Consider the following 25,924-nt stretch of genomic DNA (forward strand, 5'->3'; position numbering starts at 1 on the left):
TGAACTTGGAGGACATTTTGCTGAGTGAAATAAGTCAATCACTGAAGGACAAATATAGTATTAGTTCGTTGTTGTGGAGGGTCAAGGAAAGGTTTATATATGGAGGGAAAGTTTCTCTGTTGGTGTGAGAGGGGAGGGGAGGATATATTGCCAAAAAAAAAAAAAAAGCATTGACCCATGTCACTTTAGTTTTGTATATTTCACTGTACAAAAATTATATTTTGATAAAATGCATAAAAAAAGGCCTTGGCTGTGCTTGCTTCATAGCACATACACTAAAATTGGAATGATTCAGAAAGATTAGCGTGGACCCTGCACAAGGATGACACGCAAATTTGTGAGGTGCTCCCTATTTTTAGTACTGGTCTTTCCAGAAATTACAAGGAGGGGAAAAAAAAGTAAGTCAATGTCGTGAAACAAAATATATATGAACTGCTGGATGGAAAATGAATTTGCTCTGTAAACTCTCACCAAAGTCACAATAAAAATAAATACATGAAAAAGGTCTTTGCTCTACAAAAAAAAAAAAAAAAAAGATTGGCAGGCAATATAGCAGACTACTGGTTCAAGTCCAGAAATTGGAATCTCAGCCAAACACAGTGCCGGAAAACTAGAGATCTCTCCCAAAGCTTCTCCATATATACTGGAAGCAGGCCCCACCCTCAAAGTAACTGCCTTCAACTACTTAGCTGCTCACACAGATTCCACCATGGAAGTGATTACAATCTCATCATAGGGAATAATTACATCCAGCTGCCAAGCCACTCAAAAACATGGCCAAGCCCAGTTGACACAATATCTTAACTACAACACCCCACCCCTTGTCAACTTGGCACCTGTATACATCTTCTTCATTGTGTGATCTAATTATCCTAGTCCATCAGAGTGGTGACATTACCCCTTGGCCTGGAAGTCCCCATTCTTTCATCCCTTGGGCATGGCAGCTCCACCCCCTCACTTTTGGGCAGTGGGTATGGCTCCACCCCACTGGCACTCATATACAGCAACCCCACATTCCAGAACTGAGCTGGTGAAGATCTGAGTCTGTGAAACCTAGGAGGCTGTAGTGGTTCCACCCTTTGAAACCCCAGGGCCATGGTCCTACCCTTTGAGACTGAGGCAGCTCTACTTCCCTTCATCCTTGTCTCTTCAACTTCTACTTCCTGTTTCCTTGGTCCCTCAAAGAGGCTAGCCTGGCCTCTGTCCTGTTCCAGGAAGTATTACAAAGCATTTCAGTTCTCCCAGTTAGTGTCCAAAGGCAGCCCACTCCTCTAGGAAGCTTCTTGCTCAAAGGCACTCAGCTTTCTTGCTCCATGGACTGGCAAGCCTGTTGCTCTGCCTCATGCTGGTCTCTTGGTTCTGCATCCACAGTCTCTCTGCTGGTGTCAGTACAGGGATTTTGGCTCCAAGGATGTGCTCTGCTCCTGCTTCCACAGTTAGGTACCTGTTAGAGCAGCACCCCACTCACTTGGTACCAAAATTTGCCTCAGTTCTCCAGTGCTGTTACAACAGAAATAGCACAAGTAGATAGCTTTAACAAACAGGAGTTTATTCTCTTACAGTTTAGGAGGCTAGAAGTCTGAGTTCAGAGTGCTGGCTCTAGGGACCGGGTGGAGGTTCCTTAACCTTGGGCTTCAGCTCTGCCTCTTGTTTTAGGCCCACTGGTGGCTTCTAACTCACACAGCTGCTGGTTGCCGAGGCTGCCAAACCCAAGATTGGCAAGTAAAATGGCAGATTGTTAGTTTACAGGCTGTGAAGGCAATAATCCTAAAATGAGCAGGCAACATAGCAGGCAGTATAGCAGGCCACTGGTTCAAGTGTAGGAAATGGAGATGAAGACTGAACCAAATGCTGAATCCTTTCTATATATACTGGAAGCAGGCCACACCCTGAAGGCAACACTCCTTCAACTGATTAACTGCTCACAGCATATTCCACCATGGAGATGATTATACAACATCCAACCTCATCATGGGGAATAACTACACCCAGCTGCCAAACCACTCAAAATCATGGCCTAGCCAAGTTGACACAGAACCTTAACTACCATAGTTGGGGTTTATAAAAGTTTATGAAACTTCATCAGGAGCTGGCAGAGGCTGAAAGGGAGAGTCTGGTAGGGGTGAAAGGAGCATGCTGGGAGAGATTATTCAGGTGGAGAGGCAGGAGATGAGGCTTGGAGGTGTCTGTGCTGAATCTCCATGTTCCCCCAGCTGCCAGTGTGACTCTGGGGCACTGAGAACTGCCAGGACAGGCTCTGGGTGGAGCAGCTCCTAAGAGTTCTGGAGAACTGCTGCGGGCCCTTTGCCACATGCTACCAGCACAAGGATCTTGTGCCCTACACACAGGCCTGTGTCTTCAACCTCTGCCCACATGGCATAGGCAATCACATGTGTGTGCCATGCTGGATGACTTCTCTGAGCTCTATACCATATGCAGCATCTATTCACTGCCTGAGTGGCAAGCCAGCCTCAGATGCAATAGATACCCTTCCATCCTTGCCAGCTCCAGAACTGACAGGGGTCTCACCCCTTGGCCAGCCAGGATGCCACCAACCTCAGCTGACCTTGTACCTCCAGGAACACTCCAAGTCCTGTTCCTCTGGATGTGACATAGCCACAAACCAGACCCAAGACTGGCAAGTAAAATGGCCGAATCAGGGGTCCCCCTAGTCCCTTTCTAACCTCACCTCCCTCTCCCAGGCACTTGATCCAGAGTTGTTCTAATTGTGTGTTTTTGTGTGCCATAGAGTCAATTCTGATTCACAGCAACACTATAGGGCAGAGTAGAACTGTCTCAAAGGGTTTCCTAGACTATAGCCTGTAGGGGAGCAGATTGCTGGATCTTTTCTCCTGCAGAGATGCTGGTGGGTTCAAACTGCTAGATCTTTTGGTTTGCAGCCAAGAGCTTAACCATTATTGCACCACTAGGGTTTCTAATTGTGCAATAGAACACAATTTTTAAGTAGCCTGTGGTCATAGTATTAAATGGCAAACCACTGGGTCTTTGAACCAGTTTGAACCAGTTCAGTCATTGCTAACAAAGCAAAACAAGAACAGACCCGAATTTTAAAATTTGGGTTATCTGGAATGCTAACTGGAATGGGAAAGCTTGTGAGTCAGAGCCCTGGAATGGGAGACTTGGAAGAGGCGTCATGAGCCCTTTCAGGAGCCTGATGTGTGATATTGGATTACTGCCATGACTGTGGACAATGACACACATTCAAAATCGTGTGGTCAGCTGCCATCTTTGAGTTGGGCACAGTTGTTTTCAACTCTGTTGGTCAAGAGTTTTGGTTACTATGTAATATGCATGCTGCCCTTGTTTTCTATGAGGGAGATTAAGTTTCTATCAGGGCTTCAACCTATAGTTTTTCCCATTCCAGTTAGCATTCTGGTTCATCCACATTTAAAAAAATTGGGTCCATCATGGTATCATTTCATGGCCATGACTGAACTGAGCAGAACTGGCTTGAAGCCTTGTAAACCACATAGTGGGAAAGCACTGATCCAAGTGAAAACACTTAGTACTTTGGCACATGGTAGGTAATTGGCAAATGTCAGTTATTAATTTTATTTGCTTCATATTTTCCTTTAAATTGACTCACTCCTTGTGTGGTAGTTAAGGTTATGTGTCAACTTGGCTGGGCCTGGTTTTGAGTAGCTGGGCAACCGGTTGCAGTTATTCCCCATGACGAGATTGGCAATCAGCTCCATGGTGGAATCTGCTGCAAGTGCTGAGTGGCTGCTTTAGGGCTGTGGTCTGCTTCCAGTATGTAAGGAGGTGCTTTGAGTGCAGCTGATGACATACTTGGACCCTACATGTAGCTGAGTCTTCATTTAGCAGTCTGCCATGTTTCCTGCCACTCTTAGGACTGTTTCTAGACTTGAATTAGTGGCCTGCCATGTTGTGTGATAATATTGGGACTGTGCTATTTTATTTGTTGGCCTTGGGTTTCTCAGCCTCAGTAGCCAGCAGCTGCCTAAGTTAAGAGATACCTCTAGCCCCAGAGTACCAGGAGCAAGAGGCAGAGCTGAAGCCCAAAGTCGAGGGGCTTCCACCCAACTGCTAGAGCTGACACTTTGAACTCGGACTTCTAGCCTCCAAAATTGTAAGAGAATAAACTCCTGTTTGTTAAAGCCATCCACCTGTGGTATTTCTGTGAGAGCAGCACAAAGTAACCAAAACACCTTATAATTTAAAAATTCTTTGTAAAGGAAGCTACCTTGTTGCCTTACATGAAATAAAATATTAATCACTCTCCTTAAATAAAAATAAATGGTGAATGTTGTTGTTATGTGCCGTCGAGTTGCCCCCAACTCATAGCAACCCCTCCTTGGGTATCTGAGGCAGTATCACTACGGAAATAGATTGCCCAACCTTTCTTCCGAGGAGTGGCTGGTGGGTTTGAACCGCCAGCCTTCTGATTAGCAGTCAAGTGCCTTAGGTACTATGCTACCAGAGCTCCCAAATGGTGAATATATATATATATACATAATGAAAACAAGGCATTAAATTTTCACTGGCAATGAAATCTGCTCTCTCTGTGATAGGGGGGTTAATAAGTGTTATAAAAGGAACCTTGGTGACATAGTGGTTAAGTGCTTGGCTGTTAATGGTTCAAATCCACCAGTCACTACATGGGAGAAAGATGTGGCAGTCTGCTTCTGTAAAGATTACAGCCTTCTTTTGTGTCCTATAGGGTACCTGTGAGTCAGAATTGATTCGATGGCAATGAGTTTTTGTTTTTTCAGTGTTTACAACATCATTTGATGTTAACATCACATTTAGAACTTCCCTGTTAATGTCCACAGAAAGATTGAAAGATAATTGGGAAAGGAATGTTTTCATCCATTCGTTTATTCATTCATTCAACAAGTATGAATTGAGCATATACTATGTACATGATTTTGTTCTATGTACTGGGAAGACAGCATGTCCAAAATGTCTGGCCTTGTGGGATGGCACCTAATTGGTGAGTTACACATGTTGTACAATTAAAAATTAGCACAACATATGGAATGGTGAGTGTGATGGTTATGTTTGTATGTCAACTTGGCTGGGCCTGGTTGAGTGGCTGGGCAGCTGGATGTAGTATTCCCCATGATGAGACTGGTAATCAACTCCATGGTGGAACCTACTATGAGCAGCTGAGTAGCTGCCTTTGGGATGTGGTCTGCTTCCTGTATATAAGGAGAAGCTTTGAGAATGGTCTCTAGCCTATGGCACGTTTGGACCCTGCATATAGCCGTGTCATTGCTCAGCAGCCTGCTGTGCTCTGCCGACCTTGGGACTTACAATGGACTTAAATTAATGGCCTGTCGTGTGGTTTGGTAACATCGGGACTGTGCCTTTTTGTCAACCTTGGGGCTTCTCAGCCTCAGCAGCCAACAGCTGTCTGAGTGAAGAAATGCCTCCAGCTCCAGTGGGCCAGGAGCAGGAGGCAGAGTTGGACCCCAAGGTTGAGGGTCTTTCACCTAGCCCCTAGAGCCTGGCACTTTGAACTTGGACTTAAAGCCTTCAAATGTAAGAATAAACTCCTGTTTGTTAAGGCCATCCCATTTGTGGTATATTCCTGTCAGAGAGGCACTAGGGAACCAGAACAGTGAGTGATGACAAGTGTTAGAGCAAAAACCAAAGCACAAGCCACATCCCATCTCTCTTCAGATCTGGACCACATCCTCCCTTCCCTTCTCCCCACCTTCCCTACCCCTATCTCTCTAAGGGCAAGAGATAGAGTCTTCACCATGGTTCCCAAGGCTCCTCATGATCTCCTCATGATCTCCTCAACCCTTTCCCTGCATCCCTCCGACCTCATCTTCTGGTACATTCTGCTGGCATGCTCTCTTCCAGACACACTGCCTTCTCAGTATTCCTCACACAGAAACACACCAGGCATGCTCCTGCCTCAAGGTCTTTACACTTTCCAGTCCTGCTGCCTGGGAAGCTTTGACCCCAGAAATTCACGTGGCATCCTCCCTTGCCTCCTTCAGGTCTTTGCTCAAGTATCATACCTTCAGTCAGGCCTTCTTTCACCATCTAATATTTCAATTCTCCTTCCTTCACACTTCACATTATGCTTCCCCGCTTATTTCATTTCCAGCTCTTGCTTCCAGCTCTAGGTACTTTTGTGTTTGAGCTGGACATATATTTCTTTTTGAAATGATATCTTATTAAACATGAGTTAATGTAAAGGAAAGGATGAATAAAAATAGTAATAGTTGGCATTTATTCAATATCTACTTTGTGCCAGCCATTGTTTTAAGGAAGAGAAGATGAAGACAGACTGGTGATGGCTGTGTTTCATGGGGCTGTGCAGACCACAGTGATGAGTTTGAATTTCATCTGAGTGTATGAGGGAGCCATGGAAGGATTTTGAGCATGGAGGGACAGGATCTGCCTTGTGATTTTAAAGGACTCATTGCCTGCCATGTGGAGACTGGATCACAGGGGCAGAAGCAAGGGTCCTGGGAGAAGGTGGTATCTGGGCAGAGCTTCCTGACACAGCCAGGGTGTCTGTCCCCAGTGAATGGGTTCTTGGTCTGCTGCTCTGACCCTCGCTGGGGGCATCTCTCCAGTCTCTCCACATCCTCAACAATCACAGTCCAGGTGGGCTCTGGCCTCTCTGTAAATCCTGTGCTCTATGAGTGATGGAGGACCTCTGGTAGTGTAGTGCCTAAGGCACTTGACTGCTAACCAGAAGGCTGGCGGTTCAAACCCACCAGCCACTCCTCAGAAGGAAGGTTGGGCAATCTGCTTCCATAGTGATACTGCCTCGGAAACCCAAGGAGGGGTTGCCATGAGTTGGGTCCCACTTGACAACACATAACAACAACAACATGAGTGATGGTGCTCAAGATGTAACACGCTCTGGGGCCAGGGCAGGGACTTCAGTGTGGACCCTTGGGATGACTTGCTTGGTCCCAAGAGGATGTGGCTCCCTGATGCTCACAGGTCAGCCACAGGCTAGTCTGTGCTCATCAGACAAAGAGGCCCTATACACAGCCTTCTGTGAATTGCTGGGTGCCTGTAATAGGCCCTACTGGGCCTGCATCAAGGCCACTGAGACTCAGATCCACATGGAGAACTGTATCCATGACCTCTGGGCCACAGGGACTCATAGGAGATTTTGTGTGCAGTGATGGGAAGCCACACCCAAGAAAGTCAGTGATGTGGATCACCTGTGCAACTCTGGACACATCTCGTGGGTGGGTCTTCACAGGGAAGGGTCTTTCTTAGTCTAATCTTACCAGCTGGTCCAGTATCTCCTCCAGTATGTCCTCAAAGGTCAAAGTCATCCACCAACTTGAGCCACCACACCCCCTTCTTGTTAACTCTCTCCCTGAAGACTCCACATGCTTAAAACCTTTTGATAGTAATGATAGATGACATTGAGTCCTATGGAGTCAGTCAGATAGTCTGGGTTATGCAGCAATAACAAACTAGCCCCAAAATCTCCATGTCCCAACGTGACCAAGGGTTATTTTTTTCTCCTACAAATTCCACAGTATTCTCCAAGGTACCATTCAAGGTCACTTCTATCTTACAATTTCACCGTAGCAATGCGTACCTCTCTGCTCTTCAATCTTTCACCTTGGAAGCAACACACATACATCACTTCTGCTCATAGGTCTTTGGCCAGAAATAGTGATAGTCCTGCCTATCTGCAAGGAGGGCTGTGAAGTGAGGGAACACACGAGTACTTAATGAGCTGTAGGTGACTCTATTATATATATTAGCTCATTCAACCCCTGTAACAACCCACCAAGGAATGCATTATTATTATTTCCATTTTACAGATCAGGAAACTGAGGCATAGTAGGGTTAAGGAACTTGTGTAAGGTCACTCATAAAATCAGCAGAATACATGATGTTATGGCTCCCTACTGCCTTTAGGATAAAGTCCAAGCTCTCTAGCTCAGCACTTGGGCCCTCATGTGAACTGACGTGTTTGCTCTTCCAATCTCCTATCTGCTGCCCTTCACCTCTTTCTGTGCTTCAGGATCCTGAAGTGTGTGTAATTCCCATACCTACTGGGCAGTTTTTTGCTGCTGTTCCAGGGTTCAAACACCCAAATGCCAGTGCGGCCAGGCAGGTAAATTGTTGGAGTAGGCTGGTGAAGGCCAGGAGAATGTGGGAATCTTTCCCACTTACATGAGTTGACACTACTTGCCCAGTTGATTCTTGCCAAATGGGAATATGCAATCAGTGGAGCCCAATGGCCTTGTTTCAGATCCCAGATCCATCACTCAGCAGTTGTGTGACCTTGGAAAAGTTGCTTAACTTCTCTGAGCCTCAATTTTCTCATCTGCAAAATCAAGGGGGTCATGAAAGTCCTTATTTCATAAATGTTATTAGTAGTAAGTACATATTTTATAAATAAGATGCCATGTGAAAAGCAAACTCCTGATAATTATAGGTAGTTCTTTTATTGATAAAATGATAATGACTTTTCACTAGTCTTTGACTAGCTCAGTGTTCTTCAATGAAAAAAATATTATAAGAATTGTCAGAGATAATACCTAGGAGAAGCATAAAGCAGGGCCTGGCATGTAGTCAGTGTTCAGGAAATGTTATTTCAGGCCATCATCATCTCCATCAGTACCGATGCCATCTCCATCAGCACCGATGCCATCTCCATCGGCACCAACACCATCTCCATCGACACCAACACCATTGGCACCAACGCCATCTCCATTGACACCAACACCATCTCCATTGGCACCATCAGCACTGTCACCACCATTATCATCATTTCCACCACCATCTCCATGGTCACCCTCCCCATCCTCACTACCATCCTCTCCATCATCACCATGCTCACATGACCACCACCACCATCATTACCACCATCACCTCCTCATCGCCACCATCTCTGTTATCATCACCATCACCCTCATCATCACTATCATCATTATCATCACACTATTTCTCATGATGCCTCCACCTTCTTCCCTCTGTCCTTATGATCTGCCCACAGCCCCTGTTCTGGTTACCCAGTGCCATTCTGACAGGAATCTACCACAAATGGGATGACCTTAACAAACAGGAGTTTATTCTTACAATTTAGAGGCTTTAAGTCCGAGTTCAAAGTGCCAGCCTCTAGGGGCTGGGTGAAAACCCCTCAACCTTGGGGTCCAACTCTTCCTCTTATTCCTGGCCCACTGAAGTTAGAGGCATCTCTTCACTCAGGCAGCTACTGGCTGCTGAGGCCAACAAGACCAAGGTCAACAAATAAAATGGCACAGTCCCGATGTTACCAAACCACACAGCAGGCCATTGCTTCAAGTCCATTGTAAGTCCCAAGGTTGGCAGAGCATGGCAGGCTGCTGAACACGACACAGCTACATGCAGGATCTAAGTGTGCCATAAGCTGGAGACCATTCCCAAATTTGCTTCTTACATATGGGAAGCAGACCACATCTCTAAACAGATACTCAGCTGCTCCAATACATTCCACCATGGGGTTAATTACCAGTCTTACCATGGGAAATAACTACTTCCAGCTGCCCAGCCACTCAACCAGGCCTAGCCAAGTTGACACACAAACTTAACTACCATAGCCCCCAACTCTCCCTCTGCTCTCTTGGTCTTCCTTGGGTAAAAAAACAAAACAAAAAAAAAACTTCAAAATAGCCATTCAGCAATGCTTTGCTAGTAATTAACCGCCATCTGTCTTCTTCCAGAGCCGGCCTGCCATCCCCACAGCCACTGCGAGCTCTGTGGCTCCTCATGTAGCAGCTCCGGTGCTGAGCCTGCCCTGCCCAACAGCTGCTCGACACTGTGCCAGGAAGGCTACCGGTGTGACACAGGCTTTGTGTTCAGCAGCACCGTCTGTGTACCCCCTGCCCAGTTCAGCTGCTCCATGGGGGCAGGTACCACCCCGCAGGGGAAGCCTTCCGGGCTAGGGAACTCTATGAACAATTCTGCCGCTGTGAGGCTTGCACCCACACTGTGCACTGCTCCCCTTCCTCCTGTGGGCCTGGGCAGAAATGCAGGATCCTTACAGGGATCTTCAGGTGCCCACCTCTTCAGGTATCACCACCTTGTCACACTTGTCACGGTGGGAGGAATGGTGAGTTTTCAGGCACCTGTGCTTCTTTCTGTCTTTACCAAATCCTGTGACTTCCCTGGCTTATTGCCTTTCTTCAGGGTAGAAAGAGAACAGATCCAGCAGCTCAACGTGTTTGTATCAAAGGTGTCTATCCAGGTTAAGGTGGCCCAGGTATATGTGCAGATAGACAGCCCTGCCTTGGCAGAGGTATGCACTCATTGACCTTAAAACTCTTGAACTGATTTAAATTAAAAGAACATGTATTGACTCAAATTGAGTAAAAGTCATATGCCATATCCCAGTGGAAGTACAGTGATTTGGGGCCCGCAGATTCCTCTGTGTACCAATTTGGTTATGCTTGGTTACAAGTAACAGGAAATCTCGTTAAAACCGACTCAAGTAAAATTTTTAGATTACACAATTGAAAATTCCGTATAAAGATCACGCATGGTGTGATGAGGGTTCTTAATTTGCTTCTCAACATTTCCCTTGATCTGTGGTCATCTACTGTGTTAGGTTTGTCCTCAGGTGGTAAAATTACTGCAGAGCTTCCAAGCCTCAAATGCGTGTTCCCCACTGTCCAAAGCAAGACCTAAAGTTTTTCTTACTCCAACTGCTGAACAAAATCCTTGTGCTCTCTGATTGGATCCCACTGAACCAATCCCTGTGGCCCAGAGATTGTTTTACACCAACCCAGTTCTATCACCAGGAGCTGCAAGTGGGGACAGTTCCTTCATCCCTCTCAGCTACTCTTTGCAGCGGGGGAGTAGAAGGGGAGCCTACACCGAGGTCCTCAAATTTTCCAAACCAGTATTTCCTGTTGCAACAATCTTCAAAGAACTAGATGCCCTGGAAAACTGCCCCTCTGAGAGCTGAGACTTTTGTCTGGAACCCACAGGGGTGGATGTGTTTTCCACAACCGAGGGCCCCTGCCTACAAAAGTTCCATTGTTAGCTGGTGGAAAACACAGCCATGCCCCTCCCAGTCCACTCCCTTCCAAGATGGGAAGCAACATTCAGAATTAGTCATGCTGTCAGCATCTCAAACAACAACCCCATTGAATCCAAAGGGCAGCCCTGCAGGGTGAGGGCTATTCTTATCCCCACTGGACAGATGGGGGAAACTGAGGCCTAGCAAGGGAGACTTGTTTGCCTAAGGTCACACAGTGAGAGACTAATGGAGCTAGATTTGAACCCAGGCTGTGTGGCTCTGAGTCTTTTTCCTCTCTACCAGTGGACCTACTGTGTGCTCCAAAGCTTGACTGATTAAGGCCATTAGGATGCCTGATTCATCTATTATGGGGTCTGGAATATCATAACCCTCAAGAATGGTTTTTATTCACATGCACACACATGCACGCATCACTGCTATCGAGTCGGATCTGACTCATAGTGAGCCTTCCTTGAGTTTCTGAGGTGGTATCACTACGGAAGTAGATTGCCCAACCTTCCTTCTGAGGAGTGGCTGGTGGATTTGAACTGCCAGCCTTCTGGTTAGCAGTCAAATGCCTTAGGCACTATGCCACCAGAGCTCAACAAATATTTTCTGAGCACGTAGTGGGTGCCAGACCCTGTGCTATGTACTAGGAAAACAGCAGGGACTAGAACAGCTGTGGCTCTTCTTTTATGGAGCTGATATTCCAGAAGGAAGAGAAACAATAAACCAGGGCTTCAAACCGGTTCAAAATGGTTAATTGCTGTTGTAGACCACGTATGTGTTGCATAGCAATAAAACCTTGTCCATGGTATTTTGACCCAAGTAGGAAGCAAACAGCTGTGCCCCCACTCAGAGATGGCTGCTGGATGTGCTACGTTGAATATGTGTTGTTTTCCAGAGTCCTGCTAATAATCCAGTCTCCCTCGTCTCAGGCTCCTGGAACTTTCAGGAGGAGGGACGGTGGCAGGACTTTTGGAGAGCAACATTATTGGCAACATGGTTGGCCGCCATCTTTGAGTGAGCGCACAGCTGTTTGCTTCCTACTCAGATCAAAATACCACGGGCAACAGATTTGGTTGCTATGGAACACGTACGTGGTCCTTGTTTACCACGGTAACTACATGAACTGACTCAAAGACCAGCAATAAATATAGCCAATGAGCATATAATTATACAGTGAGGAGGTGATATATGCTACAGAAAAAGATATTTAAATAATAAAGGAGAGAAGGGGGAAGGGGGTTTCAGGTGGAAGGTGCAGTTTTAAGTGGCGTGGCCAGAGAAAAACCTCATTGAGAAGGTGATGTGTGAGTAAAGACCTGAAGAAAGAAGGGGAGAGAGGGAACAATGTGCGCATCCGTGAGTCCAGTGAACAGAGGAGCAAACACAAGTATCTGGAGGCTGGGAAGGTGCCTGGGCTGTTGGGGGAACAGCCAGGAGACCAGTGTAGCTGGAACTCGTTGAGGGGGAGTTAGTTGATGAGGTCGTAGAGATGACAAAGGCCAGATGGAAGGCGAGGGTATTATGGGTCATGGTGAAGATTTGGCTTTCACCTGGACTGAGCTGTGATGGGGGAGGACTCACCCAGGAGGACCCTGATCTGACTCTGGTTTTGTATAGAAAACAATCTGTGGGGGCAGGGACTAGAGGAGGGAGGTGGGGTGGAAGCCGCTGTCATGGGCCAGGGTTGGGGCAGTGAAGCAGGGAGGGGTGGTCAGATTCTAGAAAATTTCTCTGGAAATCTAAACCTTCTGTCTATTCTTGGGACCCTGTTGTCCTTCTGTCATCCTCCACCCCAACAAACTAGGTTAAAATCCCGGCCCTGCCTGACCCTTAAGTGCGTGGGTTGTGGGTAAATTAGCCCCTCTGTGCCAGTTTCTTCACCTCAGAAAACAATGCCGGCCTGGCAGGCAGCGAATCCTATAACCGCAATGACCAGCACTGTTAGCTGCAAATAGAGTCTCTGTCAGCACTGGGAGGTAAATGACTCAGGGATGTGTAGGGGGTGTGGAGTTGGCTCTTGCTGGGTGCAGTTCCATCTTCTTGGACGATGAGCTGCAGAGGGAAGGAGGGATGCTGAGGTGGCAGGAGCCCCAGGTTCTCATAACTGCAGACTCATCTCCCTGCCTCTGCAGCCCGGCAGGAGCCTGCCAGCACTAGCACCAGCCTCAGAGCCTTGAGTCCCACCAGGCTAGGGTTGCTCAGGAAGCGGGAATTAAGTCACCTACAACTAGGAAGGAGCTGAGCTGGGCACTGGGGGAGTCAGGGACTGGGAGCTGACCCAGGAGAAAGGGAAAGGAAGACGTTGTAGAGCATACAAAAGATCACAGGCTTTCATCTAAAAGAAAAACAAATTGATATGTAATATTTAATATATAGTATGTGTAATATAGGAGCTCTGGTGGTATAGTGCCTAAGGCATTTGACTGCTAATCAGAAGGCTGGTGGTTCAAACCCACCGGCCACTCCATGGGTGGATGATTGGGCAATCTATTTCCATAGTGATGCTGCCTCGGAAACCCAAGGAGGGGTCACTATGTGTAACATATGTAATTTTTTCTCAAGTTTGATTAAATTCTATGCATTTAACTTTTAGGCTACTGGATTCCAATTTCTTTTTTTCCTTGTTCTTTTGCATCTTTTTTATCTTGTGATTTATTAGTTTGTGTTAACTTTAACTGTAAAATTTTAATTGATTTTCTCCAACTTTTATTTGGAAAAATATTGAACATAGAGAAAGTACACGAGGTTCAATGAACCCAAATACCCTTCATGTAGATTCATCTATTCTTAATATTTTCTCTCATTTGCTTAGCTAGATCTATGTTTAAAAATACATACATACATACATATATATAATCTTTTCCCGCCCCTATTTGTTCAGGCATTTTCAGAAAAAACAAAAAACTGCCTCTTCTCCATTGTCACTTGCCTGACAAAGCCTTTTTGGGAGATGAATCACAAAACCCAAACTAGCTTTTCCTTATCCATATCCTTTCAATTCACCTGTGAGCAAGGATAACGGTCCTGAAGATCTTTCCTGTATAAACTGTTCCCCACCGTATCCCCAAGTTATCTTTGAGAATTTAAAGACTCAGGTATGTTGAGCCAGAGGGCAGCTACAGGGGACATGACCCGACATCTGACCGTGGTGAGCATGCTCCACCCCAAGTCCATCAGTTTCTACCAGGTGCCTTTGTCTCTGTGGTGGCCCAGTCTTAGGCATGGGGGCACTGCTAGGAATAAGACAGAGCTGGCCCCTACCTTAGGGTAGGAGACACCCAGTGTGAGCATGGAGACAAATAGTGTATGAGATAATTTCCGGTCGTGATGGGACTTCTGCAGGAAATCTAATGTGCTAATGGGAAGGTGCTCTGGTGGCGTAGTACCTAAGGCACTTGACTGCTAACCAGAAGGCTGGTGGTTCAAATCCACGAGCCACTCCTCGGAAGGAAGGTTGGGTGATTTACTTCCATAGAGATATTGCCTCAGAAACCCAAGGAGGGGTCGCTTTGAGTCGGATCTGACTCAACAGCAGTGAATTTGGGTTTTGATGTGGTTTAATGGGTGGTTTGGCTAACTGGTCAGGGAAAACCTTCCCAAGGAGGTGATATTTGAGCTGAGCATCATGGGAAAATCTGGGAACGAGGGCACAAGGCTCCCATAGACTTAGGGACCAGCTAGTGCTGTGAGGTAGGAACTGGCTTGGGGTATCTGAGGAAGAGTGTGGAGGCCAGTGAAGCAGCAGCAGAATGAACTAGTGAGGGGACTGGGGAGGAGGTGCAGTGGGAAGGATTAGCCGGGCCGCAGTTTCATCATTAGAAGGTGTTGCAGGAGGGACTTCTTTTTTCTGCCCCCTTGCCATTCTGATTTCTCAGGCAAATGCCCCTGAGTCCCCATGCAGAGATGCAAGCAGGCCCAGGCTCACATCTCTCTTCTCCTCCCCACACCTCTCCGCACAGACCTTGCTTTCCGTGGTGCAATGGACCAGATGTCTGTCCAGGATCGACACATTTTGTTTAGTCCACAGATTGTTGAGAAAATTAAAAGTCAGTTACCAGCATTTAAAAATTAGGAGATTTCATCCAAAAAAAAAAAAAATGCACCTTCCCAGCTTCTCTTGGTGGCTAATGAAATTAGAGCAGCAGAGGGGACAGATGTCCAGAAGCCCTGTAGACCCGCTGCCCTGTGTCTTTGCGAGCATTTGCCCATAGACCTCACGTGGCTCCTGGGAACCAGAGAGACGGCAACATACCCACAGCCACACTGCCTCAAGGCGGCAGGACAAGGCCTGGTGATGGGCTGCCTGCCAGCTCCCACTTTTCTCCCCAACCCACTCAATGTCACTGAGTCAGTTCCCACTCATAGCAACCCCTAGGACAGAGTAGAACTGCCCCATAGGGTTTCCAAGGCTGTAAATCTTTCTAGAAGTAGACAGCCTCATCTTTCTCCCATGGAGTGGCTGGTGGGTTTGAACTGCCAACCTTCTGGTTAGCAGCTGTACACTTGAACCGCTGTACCACCAATGCTCCTTACTTTTCCCCTACATGTGCCGAAACCTGAAGTTGCAGGCAGCAGTTCCACAGAGCCCCAGGAGGCCACATTTGCCTGTCCAGTGGTCTCCTCACCTTGCCCAAGAAGTGGGAGCTAGAGGCATCGCTGCAAGCACAGGTCCCCGGACCATCAGCCTGGCCTGTCAGCCACTACCTAGGAAGCAGAACCCCGGCCCAACCAGAACCCCTCTCATGGGTGGGTGCCTCTGGCTCCCACAACCCAGGCTGGCTCATCTAGGGCGCATAAATTTGCTAGAGGAATGCTCATAGTGAAAACACATAGCCTGTAGACAAAACAAAAACAATAAAATTATTGACCTCTGAGTAGCAAAAGCAAATGGCAAAGCCAAAATTAATTAATAAAAGTTTCCATCAATGGCTACAAAACATCCTCTGGCCTTGATTTTGGCTTGAGTTTGGTGTTCCTGAAAACCTTGTGATTTGGGAGAACACTTGGTGGTGGCGCAGTGCCTAAGGCACTTGACTGCTAACCAGAAGGCTGGAGGTTCAAACCCACCAGCCACTCCTCGGAAGGAAGGTTGGGCAATCTACTTCCGTAGTGATACCTCCTCAGAAACTCAAGGAGGGGTCGCTATGAGTCAGGTCCGACTCAACGGCAGTGAGTTTGGTTTTGGTGTTTGGATAATGCTCGTTAGAAGCAAGGGTGGCAAGGATTTACCTCGCTCCCTTTGGACATGTTGTCTGGAGACACCCTGCATGGTAAAGTAGAGGGTGGGTGAAAAAGAGGAAGACCCTCAGGAGATGGAGTGACACAGCGGCTGCACGATGAGATCAAACACAGCGATGACCGAAAGGATGGTGCAGGGCCAGGCACCACTTTGTTCTGCTCTACGTTACGTCTATGAGTCGGAACAACATCTGTAGGTTTGGTTGTTCATTCATTTTGCAAGAATTCCCAGGATGTTGAAAAATCACAGCCCATCATAACTTCAACAAGTTCCTCAGAGCCAAATGATTTCAAAAGTGAAATGCGAGAAAACTATTTCAAATGATTTTGTTGTATATGTTACATATATAAACCCCAAACCCATTGCCACTGAGTTGATTCCAACTTGTGACCCCACTGGACAGAGTAGAACTGCCCCATTGGGTTTCCAAGGCCATGATCTTTATGGAAGCCAACTGCCACATCTTTCTTGTGCAGAGTGGCTGGTGAGTTCAAACCGCCAACCTTTCAGTTAGCAGTCATGCATTTAACCACTGTGCCACCAGGACTCCTTACATAATACACCAAAAAAAAAAAAGTCACTGCGGTCGAGTTGGATCTGACTTGTTGGGACCCCTCCATATACTATTTACATATATGTAAAACGTTTGGTTGCTACCCACAAGGTTGGCAGTTAGAGCCCACAGGAGGCAGATGAGGCCATCTACTTCCGTAAAGATTTACAGTCTTGGAAACACAATGGGAGTTGCAATGAGTCAGAATCAACTCAATGGCAGTGGGCACTTGTACACACAGTGAAACCTGTGAAAGCAAGAACTCCATGGAACTGTCTTGTTTTTTCCAGGTCCCACAGTTATGAGCCCTAATTTCTTCTCCACACAAATTTCTACCCGTGCACAGTACTTGAATTTTCCGTCTCTGACAGGTTTCCGCCTTACACACGTTCTGGCTTTTGCAGGTTTTACTGTCTATAAAAAGGGCAGTGGTCGTATTCTCGTCCTCCAGGCAGTAGATCGGGTGTGATTCCCGGCCACAGCACTCTGGGCACAGCCACCACTCTCTGCCAGCGGAGGCTGGATGACACTGTGATGTTCCACAGGTTTCAGAGGAGCTTCCAGACTCAGACAGACTAGGAGCAAGGCCTGGAGATCCACTTCTGAAAATTAGCCAGTGAACGCCTACGGATCACAATGGTCTGAGCCTATTGGGCAGAGAATGGCCATGGCTCAGGGCCTGAGCTGGCAAAGCTAACAGCAACAACATTTGTACAACATTATATGATGGTAAGTCGTAGGGTCACTATGAGTCGAAACTGACTCAACCGCACCTAACAACAATAACAACACAGAATAAGTATACAGGTATTTCCTGACTTATAGTGGGGTTCCGTTCCAACAACTCTGTCATAAACTAGTTCTGCCATAAGCTGAATACCTCTCTCTCTCTCTTTTTTTTTTTTTTTATTACTTTTCATTATTATTGCTTTTTGTTAGCAAATCTTTTAAATCTGATTTTTGTAGCAGAGTGAACATCTGAGAGAATGATGTTGTTGTTATGTGCCATTGAGTCAAACCTGACTCATAGCGACCCCCTCCTTGGTTTCCGATGCAGTATCACTACGAAAGTAGATTGCCCAACCTTCCTTCTGAGGAGTGCCTGGTGGGTTTGAACCGCCAGCCTTCTGGTTAGCAGTCAAGTGTCTTAGGCACTACACCACCAGAGCTCCTTGAGAGAATGATAATAGTAGCAAATTATGCCCTGCAACATTGTTTGTAGAACATTGAGTTTCCAGGGCTGTAAGTCTTTATAGAAGTAGATCGCCTCATCTTCCTCCCGAAGAGTAGCTGGTGGGTTTGAACCACTGACCTTCTGGTTAACAGCCTAATGCCTTACCCATTGCACCACCAGAGCACCATAACATCTTACTAACAATAAGATGTACAAAAAAAATGGACGGCTGTAAGTGCATTTAGTCCTAATTCATGTTTTAAGTCGTGAACTACCGGTACATATAAATACATAAAAATGGGTGCATTTTCAATATAAGTCTGACCCCAAATTGGCCTGGAAGACTCACCTGAAAAGAGATCCGAGTCTCAATAGGGAGCAAGTGGCTGCATCCATCCCCTTCCTTGCAAACCTTTCCCAGGGTCCCACCATGAACATCTGCCCTTCCACATGGGTGTCAGAGTCCGGCCCCTCCCAGCCATAGTCCACACCCCCCTAAGACACAGTTGGAGGTGGCACGTTCCATTTGAGCCTCAGGAGGAAACTATGGTTGGCCTGGCTTGGGTGTCAGTCTCACAAACGTCTATGAGAATGCAAGACCAGGGTGATTAAAGATTCATTCTCTAACTGGTGGTCCCTCTGACTGAAACCAGCCCTTAATGTGTTTTGTTTGACTTGTATAGCTCTTAAAAAAATAAACAAATTGAGTCAACATTTAGTCTTGAGAATTCTGCTTAGAGATTCAAATGTCTGACACCTGCTGAAAATACAATGGCAATTAGGTAGAACTGTATGGAAGCTACCCCTTAATATTTTTTTGGACAGTTTTTCCCAGTGTTAACATTGTTTTTTGGGCGGAGGATTTGTGAAGTTCTTCAGTCTGCCATTCTTGGGATGTATAATTTTAACTGCTATATTGTGTAATTAAAAAGTTTTACTCATGCTGTATAGACTATAATTGATTTTTTTTCCTATTTTTTTTTTCTCTCTCTCTCTATTGTGATTTGGGCTAAAGTTTACACAGCAAATTCATTTTCCATACAACAGTGATATACATTTTGCTTCATGGCATTGACTGCAATCCCCATAATCAGTGTAACAGCTCTCTTCCCATGCATGCAACTCACTGATTTCACCCCCAACTTCCCACAGAGTGCCCACCAGATGTACACCCCACAAGCCTGGCAGAGGGCAGACATCAATACAAAACCAGCAGCCACAGGATGGGCCAAGAAGATTGAAGCCAGAGAAAAGAAAGCCAAAGGACACAGTTTGATCGTTTTATGCCTTAATGTTTTTAATTCAACTTTTTTTAGTGCCTAAGGCACTTGACTACTAACCAAAAGGCTGGCGGTTCAAACCCACCAGCCACTCCTCGGGAGGAAGACTGGGCAGTCTACTTCCGTAGTGATACTGCCTCGGCAACCCAAGGAGGGGTCGCTATGAGTCGGGTCCAACTCCACGGCACATAACAACAACAACAACAACAACAACAACACATTCTTAGGATACAACATTCAGAAGATACAAGAGAGTATTAAGTGAGTCTCTGCTTCACTCCACCCTCTAATTTCCCAGAGTTCTTCTCAACAGGAGCAACCAAAGGTGCCGATCTACAAACACATTTTATTCACATACCAGTATATGTGTCTGTGTTTCTTCCTCAGAAATGGTGGCACAATCCACTTTCCCTACACTGTACATGTTTCCTTTAGCAAGATTCCTGGGAGGTATTTCTCAATCTGTACTCACGGGCTTGCTCCCTTTGTTGACTGACCCTTTAGATAAGACAGAAGATTTCTAGTTTGCCCAGTTACCACTCTGCTGAAATGAGTTCCATATGTGGCCTTTTGCCTTGATTCCGTGAAAAAGGGAGAGAAAGAAAACAGGTTGGACTATTTTCCTTTTGGGCCCTGCGAACTTGTTACAGTTGCCCTTGTTACACTCACTCCTCCTCATCCTTTGGAGAAACTTGTTACTTTTGCCCAAGGAAGAAACCAGCCCCTGACAGCACAAAGTGTCAGTTATTATGCAAACAGAGGCAGCTACTTGCAAGGGGATTGGCCAATTTTGTCCAGTGAGAGGACTGGACTGGTCAGTTATTATGCAAATAGGGTGCATAAAATCTGCCTCATAGGAAGCACTTGCCTATATAACCAGCCTCCTCATCGAGGTTGACAGGGGACTTCACTACCATCAAGAAGAGCATGAAGTGGAGTGTATCTTTAAAATCTAGGGTCCCTGTGCTGAGAACCTCCTAGATACAGAAACCAGAAAAAAACTGTAATACTGGAGTGGTTACAGCAGAACTAGGAGACCGCATGAAACTGTATAGTGGGCCTCCTGGCCCACAGAGTGAGATGGCTACAGTGGGCTTACTGACCCCCGGAGCACCAGAGCTGAATGCCTTTGGGTGACAGGCTTGCTGGCAGAGCAGGCTCCTTCAGGGCACTTGTGAGTAGAGCTACAACAGCTGTAGCACTTTCCAGAGCAGGGCAGAGGCTGAGAGGGGGCCTGTCCGAAGGGGGCCAGGAGGAGGCCTCTCCTGAGGGGCCCTGTGAGAGCAGTCCTGCACTAAAGAAGGGAGGGATGTGCTCTCCACTTTGGGGCAACCTTCAGACTGTGTGCTTCCTGACTTTGATCCTGTGCCTGTTCCTTCCAAATTAATGCTAATCCCATGTTTCTTCCTTAATAAACCATATAACTGAGTACGGTTTGTGAGTTCTGTGTGGCTATTGCAATGTATTATGAAGTCCAGCAAAGCAGAGAGTTCTGTGGAGAGGACAACTGGTGTCAGAATTGGTAAAAAGGTTGGCAAGTGGAGGTCAGACATACCTTTGGGCTGATGCCAATTCTGATGCTGGTGCTTATTCTCGTTCTCCCTGAAGTTAGACAAGGGAGGACACTGTTGCTACCCTTACACCACCATTCCCTAGAGTCTGAGGTAGTTAAGGTTGATGTCAACTTGGCTGGGCTTGGTTGGGTGGCTAGGCAGCTGGTAGTAGTTACTCCCCATGATGACACTGGCTATCAACTCCATGGTGGGAGTAGCTGCTTTAGGGATGTAGTCTGCTTCCCATATATAAGCAGCTGCTTTGGGAATAGCCTCTAGCTCATGACATGCTTGAACCTTGCATGTAGCTGAGGCATTGTTCAGCAGCCTGGCGTGCTCTGCTGACCTTGGGACTTTCAATGGACTTGAATCAATGGCCTGCTATGCAGTTTGGTAATATCAGGACTGTGCCTTTTCACTTCTCATCCTTGGGTTTGTCAGCCTCAGCAGCTGCCTGAGTAAAGAGATGCTTCTAGCTCCAGTGGGCCGGGAGCAAGAGGCAGATCTGAAGCCCAAAGTCAAGGGGCTTTCACCCAGCCCCTAGAGCCTAGCACTTTGAACTCGGACTTCTAGCCTCTAAAACTATAATAGAATAAACTGTTTGTTAAAGCCATCTCATTTGTGGTATATTCCTGTCAGAGCAGCACTCGGTAACCAAAACATAGTCTCAACTTGCCCTGCTTCATTCATTTACAATCCCTGTCTGAGCCCTTTGGCATCTCAGTTTACACACTCTGGCACAGAGAAAGGGTTACGAGCAGACCACCTTCCCAGCCACAGTGAATACCTTCTTGCCCTTCGACTCCTGCAGTTCCTGAACATCCCAGCAGAGGGAGACACTACTCCACTCCCAAGACCCCGAAGGGGGTCTTCTCCCTGCCATTGCAATATTGAAGTGTCTGGGCAACAGATGTTATTTGCCGGACACAACGTCCCCCTTAAATGAACTGGAATCTGCCCCAAGGCCTCCCCTTCCTCTATTTCCCTGGGCGCTTCCCCTTTGACTGTATTTCATCCTGAGAACCCACTCCACTCCTTATAGGGACTGTTCTCTCTTCTTTGTGGGTGGGGGAATGCCTTCCTCTGGGTCTAGGATCTGGGATTGAGAAATTGCTGGAGGCTCTTACATTCAGAAAGCATGTGGCTGTGTGAACATTCCCTTCACCCTGTCCTTCCTTGCTGAGGTGTGTGTGGGGATCCTTTCTCCCCTGCTCCCAGCAGACCAGTCTCCCAATAATCTTGATCCAGGGAATCCTTTTCCCTGTCCTGCACCCCACACTCTCCGTAAGACACCCTTTGCTGGCCTGGCTCCTGCGGCCCTCCTTCCCACCCCCACAATGGCATTAGGGGTTGGAGGTCGCCTGAAGTCCAACTGGTGGCCAGCTCAGAGCCACCCCTTTCCTGGCCCTGCCCCTCCTCATGACCCCAATCCTACGCCAGCCACTCAAAGACGCCTTGTTCTCTGTCCAGCCCCCAGACAAAAGTCCCTCTGTCTACGAAGGGGAATTGGGGGGAGGGGGTACCCCAAGGGGTGCCACGTGGGGGCCTACAGAGACCCCAGCCGGAAGGAATGCCATGTGGAGTGGGGGCAGGGAGGGAGAGGAGGAAGAAGCCTTCGCAGTGCAGAAGGCCTTATGTGGAGTGGGAGGCAGCCCTCGCCCCACTGACCACTCCATGGACCCAGGCATCCTGACCACTCACTTCCTGCATCCCTGGGAAATTCTGGCCTGGGGCTTGGGAGCCAGTTCTGTCTCCATGGGGCTGGGTGGTGGTTATGGCCCAGTCAAAGTTCCATCGTCCCCCACCCCCAAACTCTGCCCAGGTGTCTCCCCACACCCCACTCTGCACTCACAGCATTTTCTGTAGATACTCAAATCTTGTCAACAGCAAAATGTGGCTGGAAGGGGCTTTTAGACCCCCATAATCTCCACCAGTCCCTCCCTCTAGCATTGTCTCCCCTGACTGTTCCTGCTAGATGGAAATTCTCTTGTCCAAGACCCCAGAACCTTCCCCCTTTAAGCTCCTTTACTGGGGGCAGGAGATTAGAGAAAGACCCCCTCTCCTAATGTGAGGGACTAGATCCTAGCCCATCCTATTCCCCCTCCACCTCATCTGACACTGCTGGGCCCTTAGAGAGAACAGCTCGCTGCTGCTCCTGGCTGGGGAGGAAGTAGACCTGTCTCTTTAAGAGCAGGAATGAGGTGGGGGTGTCCTAGAGCCTTGGAGAGTCTGACTTGTTTTCTACCTGCCCAGGTTTGCTCAGGGTGTGGCAGCTGTGGACAAAGGCAGGACTCGGGATCAGCAGCCCCAGAGTTTTCCCGAGCCTCCACTCGGCCTGCTGAACCATACAGGTGAGTGGCTGGAGCCCCTTCCCTCTAACCCCCACTTGGCCCTGCTCCCAAACTGCCCCTGTCCCTGCCCCACCATCCTTCTGTGAGGGAACTGGGTGAGCCAGCTGGGGTGAGTTTGAGGTACACAGTGGGATTGGGGAGTATGGGAAGACTGGTGGTGCCTGAGTGGACCAAGGGTATCTAGGTGAATTGGGGGTAACGGGGTGGACCTGGGGTATCTAGGTGTATTGGGGACACATGTGTCCTGGAGACCTGCTCTCGGTGGGGGAGGAAGTGGAAAAAGGGATGGTGGCTGCCTGGAGAGATGAAAATGAAGTTTGTTAGATTTCTGGGATGAGGGCAGTCATTCTGCACACCCTTGAAGGCCTGGCCACCATCATGGAGAAATAGAAGGGGTGGCAGCAGTCGGATGGAGGACACAGCCAGCGCTTGGTGGAAATGGTCCCCAGGCCTTTGCTGGAACCCAGGAAGGAGTAAGGAAGGGTAGACAAGGAAGAGGCCTCAACAACTGCAGTCAGTTCCAGAGTGGCCCAGGGGCCTCTTCAAACAAAAGCCTGAATCGGGAAGGTGATATGCCCAGACACCCAGCTCCCAGTCCCCCTGGAAGAGCCTGGGGTGGACACTGTCATGCAGTCTTGGGTGCAGCCGATTCCATCCATCAGTCTTCCCTGTGTTGGGAGGCGAGATGGTGTCACGGGAATGGGGAACAATGGTGGCCTCACAGGTGGCATAGAGCATTTCATGGAAAGAGGCTTAAGAGCTGAGCCTCAACAATCACAGGGTGACAGAGGACCTAGTATCAAGCTGAAGTCACTGGGGTTACGGGTTAATGGAAGATGTGACAGCTACATGGGATAATGATAATGTTAGCTTCATCGATCTGTGAAAAGAGCCGAGAAAAATGCCCAGCACGGGGAAACACTCAGAAAACATCAGCTGATGTTACCAGCGACGGGATCATCATGGGCTAACAGAAGCCTGGTGAGGACCGCTTTTATGACAAGTAGTGAGTTACAGACCTGGGCCTGGAAGCATTGGCGGGTCTGCCCCACATCCCCATCAGCTATCCCCAAACCTCCTGGAGGTTCTCACACGCCTTAGGAATGCTCCGGGAAGGTTCAAGCCCATTTCCTGCAAGAAACGGATGCTTAAGCCAAAATGGCACCTCCAGCCTAGATGATTAATGAACAGGGAAACTGGGAGGAAACAGAGATTCCCAGGGCCTGGGGTGGGTACAGAAAGATGAAGGCGGCTGTGGGAACGTGCAGGAAACAAAAACTCAGGATGGGGGTTACATGGTGGGTACAAAGAAAAAGAGATGCGGCAGGCTCTCCAGCTATGGACTGGAATTTCTGCAGGGTCCCAGCAGGGAATGTCAAATGGGCCTTCCATTGAGTCTGTGGCCCCCATAGACTTAGGCAGAGTCAGGGAACCCCTAAAGCCGTAAGCAGAATTAAGGATGTTTGAATGATCATGGATTTTTGTTTGTGTGTTTGTTTTCCCTGGAAGAGGCCTGGAGCTTTGGTCAGAGACACAAAAGGGTCTGTGACCCAAAGGAGATTCCAGAAGAGACAAGGAGGGTCGTTGCCAGGATGGTTCAGTGGTTGGACACCCAGACTTCCGTGGGGTCCCCTCATCCTGGCCCTAATAGCATCATTCCCTCTCTAAGCAAAGGTTTTGCCATCAGCAGAATGGGGGGCACAACAGACAGCCTCGGGAAATTTGGGGGAACTAACATAACAACAATAACCACAAGTGAATCTTGAAAACACAAAAGTTTATTTGGCCGCATCAAGCACAGGGTGAGACGGAGTGTTCGCTGACACTACTGCTGTCATGATTATGACACTGTGTGTTTGTGGCAGTTGGACAAGGGACAGGAAGGGGACAAGGAGACACACAGAGAGGCCTAAGGGCTTATCACAGGCACACAAGGCGGTGGGAAGACAGGGCTAATGCCAGGCCAGGTTGATGTTGTTGTGTGCCATTGAGTCTGACCGACTCATAGTGACTCCTCTTTGGGTTTCCAAGGTGGTATCACTAAGGAAGTAGATTGCCCAACCTTCCTTCAGAGGAGTGGCTGGTGGGTTTGAACCGCCAGCCTTCTGGTTAGCAGTCAAATACCTTAGGCACTACACTGCCAGAGTTCCTGCCAGGCCAGGAATAGGAAGGAAAAGGGTTGTTTCTGGCCTACCTGGGGAGAGAGGAGGTGTTTGCGGCCAGGAGGAGCTAGTAGGACAGGGGGCCAGGAGGAGCTAGTGGGACAGGGGACCAGGAGGAGCTAGTGGGACAGGGGACGGGACTAGGCTGAGGTGGGAGAGGGGCCTGGGCAGGGCCTGGGGGGGAGGTGAGACAGAGGTTGGACCGGGGTAGGGGCAGGGCCAGGGGCTAGAATGATAGAAGCGAGGGTTAGAGGCAAGGGCGAGACTGGGCCAGGGGCTAGTGTAAGGTCCTGACTCAGACTGGGACAAGGTCTGGGGACTGGGCAGTGGCAGGAGCAGGAGCCCAAGATGGGGCTGGGGCTTTTCCCAGGTCTAGCTCTCCCCTTCCCCCACACCTCATGTTCTTTCTTCCTCACACTCTGTACTGAGCAGCCTGAGGATCCGGCCCTGGCCCAGCCTGAGGTCTGCAGAGTCTGGGCAGGGCCAGGCAGGCTCCAAGCTGTCTGTGGGAGACACTCCCAGGAACCAGGGCCTCCTGCCACCTGGCTCCCAACACCCCATTCCCCAAAACGCCCCAGCCCTCGACAGTCCCTGAGTTAGGAGCAGCTACCATGAAGCC

At 48.0% G+C, this 25,924-nt stretch overlaps 1 non-coding gene across 1 annotated transcript; it reads left to right on the forward strand.

Moving 5' to 3' along the window:
- Window positions 1-252: 252 nt before the first annotated feature.
- Window positions 253-357, forward strand: LOC122151481. Its single transcript, XR_006164167.1, has one exon. It is a non-coding gene; the product is annotated as a U6 spliceosomal RNA (small nuclear RNA).
- Window positions 358-25,924: the final 25,567 nt, after the last annotated feature.

Source organism: Orycteropus afer, unplaced genomic scaffold (assembly GCF_000298275.1).
Source record: "Orycteropus afer afer isolate SDZICR_OR568_19922 unplaced genomic scaffold, OryAfe1.0 scaffold00476, whole genome shotgun sequence".
Lineage (NCBI taxonomy): Eukaryota > Metazoa > Chordata > Mammalia > Tubulidentata > Orycteropodidae > Orycteropus > Orycteropus afer.